Consider the following 10,285-nt stretch of genomic DNA (forward strand, 5'->3'; position numbering starts at 1 on the left):
TTTAACTACCAACCCTTGCGACAGAGACCAGACACCTTTATTGCGCTCTTTGTTTAGGTGCTAGATTGTTGGCTACTGTGAGGCGTTTCACCAATTGTTCCTTAACGCTGAGTCCTATAACTAATGTCAATCGACTGGGAGTTGCTTCTGGTTAACTGAATAAAGTCCAGAAGGTCTTGGGTCCTTTTTGTTAAAAGGTAAGGATGTTTTATGGGATACAGCCATGGATTGTGGTATGCAGGCTGTATTTTATGTACTGCATTGGTATGCAGAGTATAAAAGCTGACAATGCTAAAACTAGTGCCCATCCTGGAATAAAAGAAGACACCTAAAAATAGGTTATCCTAAAAACCCACCTTCCAAAAACAAGATACCAAACAAAAGGAGAATCTTAGGAGCTTCAGGTGATGTCCCTAGTGTCTGACTACTGGTGTTTGTTTAGGTTTAAAGGAGTCCAGAGGTTACATAGCAAACCTTGTCTATGCATGCCGTGTATTTTTCATTCATTATTGTAGTATTTATGAAATCCACTCATCGCGTGCCAGAAGGGAAATGTATTTGGCTACAGTTGTTTATATAGCGCCAGACTAGATCTGGTCTGTGTCTCCTGCTCCACAGCTTGTACCCGTAAAAGTGCATCATTGTCTCCTTCCCTTGGAAGCAAATCCACCTGTATTCCAGATTAAGCATATTTATTCTCATAGAATCACTTTCAAAATCCACTGTTCCTCAAGTAAATTCTAATTCAGTCTGCCCCAATTCATTTTGGGGGTTCTCCCTTCATCAGGGGGCGCATGTGAGGAATCTATGTTGTATGTTGTGTGCGGAAAATAGTGACATAAGAATTAACCTGCAATACAATCTAATCCCACATATACATAAATGAATAGTTTACTACATGTCCTGGTAGAGCCGAAACCGCAAGTCTGCGTTTGTGTTACACCAGGGTCTTCGCCTTTTCAATAGTGAGAGCTACTTCTGATCGAGGAGAATCATCCTGATCTACTGCCTTTATTACGTGGCTTAGCTAAGGGTAGATGAATGCCAAGCAACTTAATTGCACCCCTAGAGCGCCCAGTCCTGCTGCAGTGAGCACATAGCATTTGTAGCACTGGGTTAGGAAAGGTTTACCTGTAGTGCCCCTAAGCCTTTGTAGCACTGTTAGGTTTCCCTGCGGGACCCCAAGCATTTATAGTACTGGTAGGAACGGTGTATCTGTGGGGTCCCCAGGGACGCGTTATGTTCATTTTATTCCTATTAACGAATCCCATCTGAGAGGTGAGTGTTTCACTGAGGGTTGTGGTCTCTTTCTCATGCAATACATGGGATGGCATTGTTCTCTCTAAGTGAGTGTGAAGACAGAAGACTTCTATCATCTGGTGAGTTGCCCTCCTGTTCATTGGCTCCTGTCCAGATCCTGGCCCTAGTTTAACAATTCAAGATTAATGTTCAGTAGCGGCAGTCACAGTATAAGGACTATGAGCAAGACCTGCTGTATAGTTTTCGCTGTCCTAGGAAATATACCTGCGCTGATTGCAGTGTCCGATTTATTAAAAATTGCACACAGAGTACCCCTTAGAGGGGTCCCCTAAAATCTACCAATCCTTAGTGTGGTCACAGACTGGCCTGAGCCAGCGTGCTACCACCAGAGTGTGTTCTGTCCTCATGGGGAGAGTGCCTGTGCACTTCGAGGTCGATAACGATGCCTTTCCTGGGTGGAGGTGCTCACACCTCCCCCTGGTCTGGAAGAGCCATCTGTGGCAAGGATTTTCAAAGGCCTTGCAGCCTTTGTAATGCGACCCCAGCCTCTCCTGTTAGAGGGAGCAAGCGATCTTCCTGTCCTCACCCCATTTTAGGCGCAAGGACAGGTGGGAAACCTTAGATACAACAGGAGGAATTTCAGTTCTTGGCGACCTAAGGGCACTGCATCCTTCTCTGCTGGCGAGGATCTGTAGAGAACTATTGTCTTGGTCCCAGTCCTACTGGCCTGTCTGCATCCCTGGATGATCCAGAACCAAAAGGCAAGTCGTCTTGCAGCCCAGCGACCTCCAGAACCTTGGCTATGTTACTCACTCTATATTTGCAGACTTTGTGTTTTTGGTCTAATCACTCTCATTAATGTGCACCGTATTTTCGGTGTCAACACCATCGATTGAGCACTTGTTCAATAAAAAGAGATTTACAAAGTACCTGCGTCTTGGCAAGATAAGCAGTGTGCTGGTCATTTATTCAATCGAGTCTGTTGTTGAGCTCTGAGTTCAACCTGCCCTTTAATGTAAACAGGCTCATTGATTTGGCAGTATCTGTAGTTAAATTAGACAAAAAATAGTTCTAATTGCCAACTCCCTGACACTCTGAATGACCTCAACCCAATCGCCATCGCCAAGCGTGCCTACATCCCTCTCCCACACAGCTCTCCGCGTCCCCAAGGCATCCAGAGAATTGTAGATCAACTTCCTATAGATGGTTGAGATTGCTTTTTCGGTCAGGAGATCAATTAGTAGCTGGTCCTCCAGTAGGGATGCATCAAGCAACTGCCCCCTTTCCCGGATGTGACTTTGCAGAGCGTGGCCACCTGCAAATGCCAGAACTGTTTTTAGTCACCTAATTTATACTTTTGTTGTAGGATCGTGAAGGACACAAGCGCCTGTCCCCCCACACATCGCCCGGCTGCTCTAAGCTAATCAATCCCCATTTTGTGAAGCCCTGCAATACTCCAGCTGCACTTAAGAGATCACCATCATGCAGTGGAGTCATTTCAGTCAGCTTACCTTCCCAGCCTAAATACCTGGTAGCCTCTTTCCACACCTTTACCAATGTTGGGGTATGGGTAGGCAGGGTGCACTCATACTTTACAGCACCAGGGTGGGGTAACCTCTCTTGTCCATGGCCAAACTATCTACCCGGTAAGCAGGATCCTCACAGTCCGCAAAAACCCAGTTGTTGACTGCCACCAGCTGCGTGACCCAGTAATACTAGTGAATGCTCCGGACCACCAGTCCACCTTAATAAACTTCCCTCTGCAACTTACTCAGCGTGACGTGCCACCACCCCACAACAGGAGCCGAAGTTCTCAGACTATCTTTTGAAAAAAAAGTCTGGTGGGATCTTAAAGGACATTTTTTGCACAATGTACAGGAGACCCTCGATGGTCATCACTTTAAATAGGGCCACCCAGCCCAGTAAGGAGAGCGGGAGCGCCCGCAAGTGTGGGGCATCCCAGCGAAGACGGTCTAATTTCGGGAGTATGTTCCTGCCTGTGCTCTCTTGTAATGACCACAACCAAATATTTAAAGCTATGTAGTGCCACCCTAACTGTGCACCTAGAGTGCAGCCACAGGGTCCCTGCCACCAGCAGGAATATTAAGGACTTCTTCCAGTTAATATTATAACCTGAATAATCTCCAAGTATGTGAAAAATGTGTAGAATTCGTTCACTCGAGAAGGCTGGCTATGTGTCATATAACAAAACGTCTGAGTAGACAGAGATTCTCACATCTCACTCCTGATCAACTGGAATACCCCATATGAGAGGTCCTGGTGAACCCAAACATGTGTGAAGAGCATAGGAGACAAGGAACATCCCTGTCGTATGTCAAAGACTCGGTAGACTGTATTATTGAGGCGCATGCTCGCTAGAGGGGCCACATACAAGAGCTTAACAGCAGCGCCACATAGGAATCCCCTATTGCATATGGTACTCCATTAAGGTGTCGGAGATTTAAGCGCGTTCCCTGATGTGGTATAAAGCCCGATTGATCAGGATGAACCACTGTTGCAATTACTGTCCGCAGGCAGATCGCCAGGGCGTTCGCAAGGATCTTAGTCTCAATATTATGCGGGGAGATAGGCCTATAAGACCCACACTCAGTTGCTGGTTCGTCCTTTTTAGGGCTCGGGCCAACCGTCCCACTGCGTCAGCAGTGGGCGTGGCCTAAGAGTCCTTTTCTCAGGGCTTCCGAAAACGTACCTAACGAATTCCTGGCTGCTTGTGGTTTTTCGTGCTTTTTTTTGCTACGTGCATTGCTATTGGCCTTCGTGTGCGTGTGCTTTAGAAACAGAACACGCAATAGGCCATAGGCGGTCGAGTAGCTCCACCTATGGCCTATTGGTGTCTGTTACGCGCACCAGAAGGCCATATATCTTCAATTATTTCAGCCCTCACGGCGGAGATAATTCAAGACATATGGTGGCAGTGGCGTGCGCGGGTGCACCACTTGCCGGCGGTTTACGATTATGTTTCTTTCTTTTTTTTTGCGGCTTCTGTTTTTTGTTGCGAGTTGCTCTCGTATCGGGCATACTAATATCTGTTGCGAGATCGAGTAGGCAGGGGTGCTGAGAGATAGACTTGTATATTATATTTAAATTATATTTAAAACTTTTAATTGAGAGACTGGATACATTTCATGCCCATGATTTATGTCAGCAAATGTGGCCGCTTAGCTGTCTATGAACTGAATAACAAGAGCACTTGGGGCCGGCGCTTGCTTTCCAGCTGGAGTTGGCAAACTGCAAAAATTCCAAATATGTATTTAGAGCAAGGAGCTTTCCCTGTCAGCCTCTTCTCTGTGTCTACGCTGGGCTTAGGCAGGGTCAGTCTGCTCCCAGGGCATGGTTCTTGTGACACAGAGGGGCGCTGGGCTGGGGCAGGGTCAGTCAGCTTCTAGGGCAGAGAGTGTTGAGTGCAGAGAGTGTTGAGGGCAGAGAGTGTTGAAGGCAGAGAGTGTTGAGGGCAGAGTGTTGAGGGCAGAGTGTTGAGGGCAGAGTGTTGAGGGCAGAGGGCAGAGTGTTGAGGGCAGAGTGTTGAGGGCAGCGTGTTGAGGGCATGCAGAGTGTTGAGGGCGTGCAGAGTGTTGAGGGCAGGCAGAGTGTTGAGGGCAGCGTGTTGAGGGCAGCGTGTTGGGGGCGTGCAGAGGGCAGCGTGTTGAGGGCGTGCAGAGGGCAGTGTGTTGAGGGCGTGCAGAGGGCAGCGTGTTGAGGGCGTGCAGAGGGCAGAGTGTTGAGGGCAGCGTGTTGAGGGCAGCGTGTTGAGGGCAGCGTGTTGAGGGCAGAGTGTTGAGGGCAGCGTGCATAGGGCAGCGTGTTGAGGGCAGCGTGTTGTGGGCAGCGTGTTGACGGCAGCTTGTTGAGGGCGTGCAGAGTGTGTGTGAGTGCAGCGTGTTGAGGGCAGCGTGTTGAGGGCAGCGTGTTGAGGGCAGCGTGTTGAGGGCAGCATGTTGAGGGCAGCATGTTGAGGGCATGCAGAGTGTGTGCGAGTGCAGAGGGCAGAGTGTTGAGGGCAGTGTTGAGGGCGTGCAGAGTGCAGAGTGTTGAGGGCGTGCAGAGGGCAGAGTGTTGAGGGCAGTGTTGAGGGCGTGCAGAGGGCAGCGTGTTGAGGGCAGCGTGTTGAGGGAAGCGTGTTGAGGGCAGCGTGTTGAGGGCAGCGTGTTGAGGGCATGCAGAGGGCAGAGTGTTGAGGGCAGCGAGTTGAGGGCAGCGTGTTGAGGGCAGCGTGTGAGTGAGTGCGGCAGAGTGTGAGTGAGTGCAGCATGCCACCATTGCTACAATTCCAATCCAAGCCACATAATTCCACTACACACCACCTGCATACACTCCATAACACATGGCTAAAGACATTGCCATTTACAATGCCATTAGCTCTAACTCAAATAAATCCGAGACCTATTGCATTTCTAATGCTTGTTGGGATGACCGCCACCTCAGACGTTCTTTGGTGCTCCGGGAGACACCCTTATTTTCAGGCAGTCTGAAACCTACTCTGGAGGTACTCCCTGATTTTATCCATCATGCTTTTATATAATTCTAAGGGTAGCTCATCAGGCCCCAACGCTTGCCCTGTTTTCAAGGTTCCTATTGTCTTATTGATTTAGTCTACTGTCAGGTCTTGGTCTAGTGCGTCTCGGTCCTCATTCGTTAGCATTGGCAGGGTCAGGTCTTTCAGGAAGTCTCTCCCAGTATTTCCGTCCCCTTGTTGTCAGTGTCCTCAAAGATCCAGTTCCGTCCTTTGTCTTGTCTCTCTAACCATGTAAGCAACTCATTGGCTTTATCACCGACATCATAGAGACCATGCTGGGTAGCCAGCGCATGAGTGCATGCTATTTTCCATTAGTGCTCTTAATGTGTGCTTCTTCAGTTGATGGTGTAATGGGAGAGAAACTGATTCCCCACTTGCCACACGAACTTCCAGGAAAGCACATTCCTTGTCCTGAGCCTCGCACTTCAATTTACGTTCCTTCGACATTCTCCCAATCAAGGCTTGTGTCTGGCCTTGAATCACCGCCTTGAATTTACCCTATAGCACGCAAGCTGATTCAACAGGCCGCCCATTCTCCTTAAAATAGAATTCTGCTCTATCTCTCATACAACCTTTGAACGTCTTGTCTTTTAAATATCACGGATCAACCCTTGGGGGTTGGATGAAGTCCACAACCTGACCATCGAGTTGCACCTCCACCAGCGAATGGTCTGAGATTCCCCCTGCTATGTGCGTAACAGCTCTAAAATCAACTTTATGGACAGTCTTGGGTGAAAGGATGGTGCAGGCATGCCAGACTACCATGTGCTGCAGATAGGTGCGTCCGGTTCTGATACGTGGTAAAGTCACGTGGAGAAGTGTGGCTCACCGATTAGAGCGGCAGACCCTGAGGCAGAGGTCTGGCCCAGGACCAGGGTTCAATTCCAGACGCGGCAAGGTCTTGGGCTCAATGTCCACGGACTCGATAATTCTCGCCTAGGTGCCTACTCTAATCATGGGTCCCACTCTGCAACTCTGGGCAATAGCTTGCTTAATCTCCACAACGACCCCGAAAGCGCTAGGATGCCTGGCCTCACCGTGGAGGTGCCCAGTAAGGGGGCATCTCACAGGGAAAGCCAGGAAGGGTTCCACAGCGGTATACAGCGCCAAGATACCTTTCAGGTGATAGTGCGCTTTACAAGTATACCCACATTTACATTTACATTTAGGAGTATCATGAATATAGTATAGGTGCAGTTCTGTCACTCCAGTCACCCCAATGCGTATATGCTCTGTCGTAAGCGTTCTATCCTTCCACAGGATGAGTCAGTCTTGTCTGGGTCTCTTTCCTGTTTCCCGGCACTTGAATGGCACGCCCGAACACTCGAGAGAGCAGTGACCCACCAGCAGGCTTTTGTGGAGAGCTTTTGTCCTGGATGTAAGGCTGCATACAGTAGGGCACCCACTCTGTCTTTTCTTTGCCTTTGCCTGAAGATCAGCAGTCCCAAGGTAGCAGTCACACCTGGCCTGTTGGTAAGTGCAGCCCCTCTGGAGGCCCGACCGTCAGCAATTGAGCCCACACTGTGGCCGGCTGGACCACAGGCGTAAGCTCAGACAGTGTGGTCGACACTGGAGTAGTTGTAGTCCCTCATGGGCCTCTGACACAGAGTAGTCAGAAATTCAGCAGCTAAAAGCCCAACACAGGCTCTCCAGGAAGTCAGTAGATTCAGACTCTGTTGTGTTAGGAATTTGTCAAATGCAACCTTGACGGGCCGTTGGCAGCTCACAATCGTCCTACTGGGTCTCAACAATCACATTGTCGTAGAGTTTTATTTTCTGCCTTGAACTGCTGGGAGAGTCTTGGCGGGGGAGGAGGGGGTCCCTCAGACTAGCTGGTCTGAGGGACCCCCTCCGGACCCCCTCCTGGATGGCTTTCCGGCCCACCCTACAGATAACGAGGATGTGTCGGACCTTGCTTCTTCCAGGACAGCCTTGTCCTCCTGCTGGATAGTCAAACTCCCTTCCCTTTCTTACCAGACAGGCAGGCTTCTAGGTAGACTTCTAGGCTCTTCAGGACAGGTACACAGCTTCTCCATTAAGTAATTCAGCCTGCAGGTGATGTCCCTTCAACTTAGATAGACTGTCAGGCTGACACCATCCCTGGTGTCACAGCAGGCACCTGAGTACTTTGTAGAGCACTTTATTCCTTGGTAACATGGACTTTGAACTAGGGTATAAAAGAGGGACAGATGGCCCCACTGCATACACAACTGGCAGACAGGAGATGCGGTTTACTCTGTCGCACTCTCTCATTGCATTTATGCTACGCACACCGACACCCTAAACACGCACTTGATCTTAGCGCAAAGTCTGGGCACAGGCATAGAAATGGAGCATTACATAAGTGTGTCAGCAGGACGCCACTCCACTGACCATGATGCAAAGATCTCATCAGGCTATTGATCCTTACAGCAGGGTGCATTGCCACCACCGCTCTAGCTGTTAAACCCATGACAGTCCTCTGCCTTAAATAAGGGCACACTTGATGTGACCCTCCAGGTCACAGGACCAGTCCAAGACTTCTCATAGTCCCTTGTTAGAAGTTGCACAGTACTGGAGGGACAGAAAAATCTCATGTAATTGTTTTTTTTTTTACTTTGTGGTATATTTACCCCAGTAACGTGCAGTCACAAGTTTGACGCCATGGACAGGGAAGTTGCCACGAGGCACAGATTCTTCTGCCTGTCAAACCACATGCCATTCAGTATTTCATAGTGTTTTTCTGCTTTTGTTTACCACTAGTTTTAAGCAGGTGGTAGATAAATGCATGTGGTTGGTTGGGGGCGATGGGTGAAGCAGGGGAGGGAAGGGTAAAGAAATGTCTAACAAAAGGAAGAATTGTATGTTTCCCACAGTTTGTAAAAAAACCAGCATAAGTCTTGGCTGCTTCTGCTGCACCCAGAGTCTTGTGCGTCTTTTCAGTCTAATTTTCCTGTCTGGAAAAAAATGGTGTCCTGTTTTGTCTGCACCCGGTACATCCAGGTGCAGAAAAACCCAACAACTGATAATCAGGTGGAATAAAATGAGCACATGAAAGTACTCCTTAATTTCATTGCTGTTGATTCATACACTGGACCATAGTTGAGGGATATGTCTAGGCATAGTCCTCGCAATACACAACAGATTTGCGTGTGGCAGAGGCCAGAGCTCAAAAGTCAGGATACCAGATACAAGTAGGTGGTAACTCAGGGTAGGGGGAAACGCCTGTTGTCCATGGAGGGGAAATTCCCGTCCCAGAAATCTACATTAAAAAATAATTAATAGTATCCTTTTTTAAATATCTGTTTAGTGCCAGTGCATATGACTTTAATTTCTGCGTTTGGGATTCTATGTTACAAGTCCATAGGGTGCATGTATCCTTTGTGAGCTTACTAAAATGTTGAACATTCTATAAATCCTCACTCGTACATCCAAGTACTCTCAGGCTACAATTCTACACTCTGCTCTGTTTGAAAAACAGCTCAACATTTTCAAAATTGTGCTACTCTGTATTGATTTGGCTTGTAAATTATATTTTTGGAAATGTTCCTGTATTAACTATTTAATTTTAATACTATAGGTGATTGAAATTACTGACGAAGAAAGCAAGATTTAGCACCAGGCAACTGAAGTCAGTGCTATAAGAAGGATTATTTTGAAAAACTGAAGGACATCCAGCATTCTACATTTAAACAATTTCCAAAATCTAGGTGTGGCGAGGAAGTGGGAGCTGAGTAAAGTACTATACTGTAAGTGAAGTCTCTAATTTAGCATTTCATTAACCCAGAGCAAAGCCATATCTGTGCACAGAATAACCTTCATCTAAAACATCATGTAATTCCAGAGAGGAAGCACACACTGCATAAAAGAAAGTTATAACAAAAGGTTTCTTCTGCAGACCATCAAAGAAAAGACGCTGAGAGAAGACTCCGAAGCTGACACGTTAAGAACCGAAAGATTGTAAAATCACCTTTGTACAACAACCGTTTTTAACCAATTACGCAAGTTTGAGACTATCTGCCTCTGGATAGAAAACCACGACCCACTCTGCTCACTCTTGCGAAAACCTTACAAATTCACCACTTTATTGTGTTCATAACCATCTCAGATTGTTTCCTTTTCATTGTGTACTGTTCTGTAATTCTATGTAAATCGCCTCAACATTATCTGCTGTGCGTGAATGATATGTAAAACTGTTAAAGATAAAAATGGATTAAATGAGCACAGTTGCGCTATAGGTAATGTAAATACATCCTCGTCTTCAGAACTACAAATCTTAACCTTACACCAAACAAAGAAAGGGTAAAAGGAACCAATGTTCTGCAACTGGTGATCCACAATAGTACTGTGCATGTTCTAACACCCTCAGTTACTGCCATTACGTCAGTGCAAAAAGGTACTTATCATTGTATTTATTAAATATCAGACTAACACCTTATCACTGCATTGTTAAGAACCTATACAAATAGATTTGAGAAAATCTTCAGTCACAAAATAAGTTGCTGCCGTATA

At 47.2% G+C, this 10,285-nt stretch overlaps 1 long non-coding RNA gene across 1 annotated transcript in view; it reads left to right on the forward strand.

The window, feature by feature from the left end:
* LOC144806076 (uncharacterized) overlaps nucleotides 1-9,943 on the forward strand; it is a 42,936-nt gene extending 32,993 nt beyond the window's left edge. The window contains exon 4 of the long non-coding RNA XR_013605685.1: nucleotides 9,354-9,943. This is a non-coding gene — a long non-coding RNA (uncharacterized LOC144806076). The remainder of the gene's footprint in view (nucleotides 1-9,353) is intronic.
* The last annotated feature ends 342 nt before the right edge of the window (nucleotides 9,944-10,285 follow it).

This window comes from Lissotriton helveticus, assembly GCF_964261635.1.
Source record: "Lissotriton helveticus chromosome 1_1 unlocalized genomic scaffold, aLisHel1.1 SUPER_1_unloc_43, whole genome shotgun sequence".
Classification (NCBI taxonomy): Eukaryota; Metazoa; Chordata; class Amphibia; order Caudata; family Salamandridae; genus Lissotriton; species Lissotriton helveticus.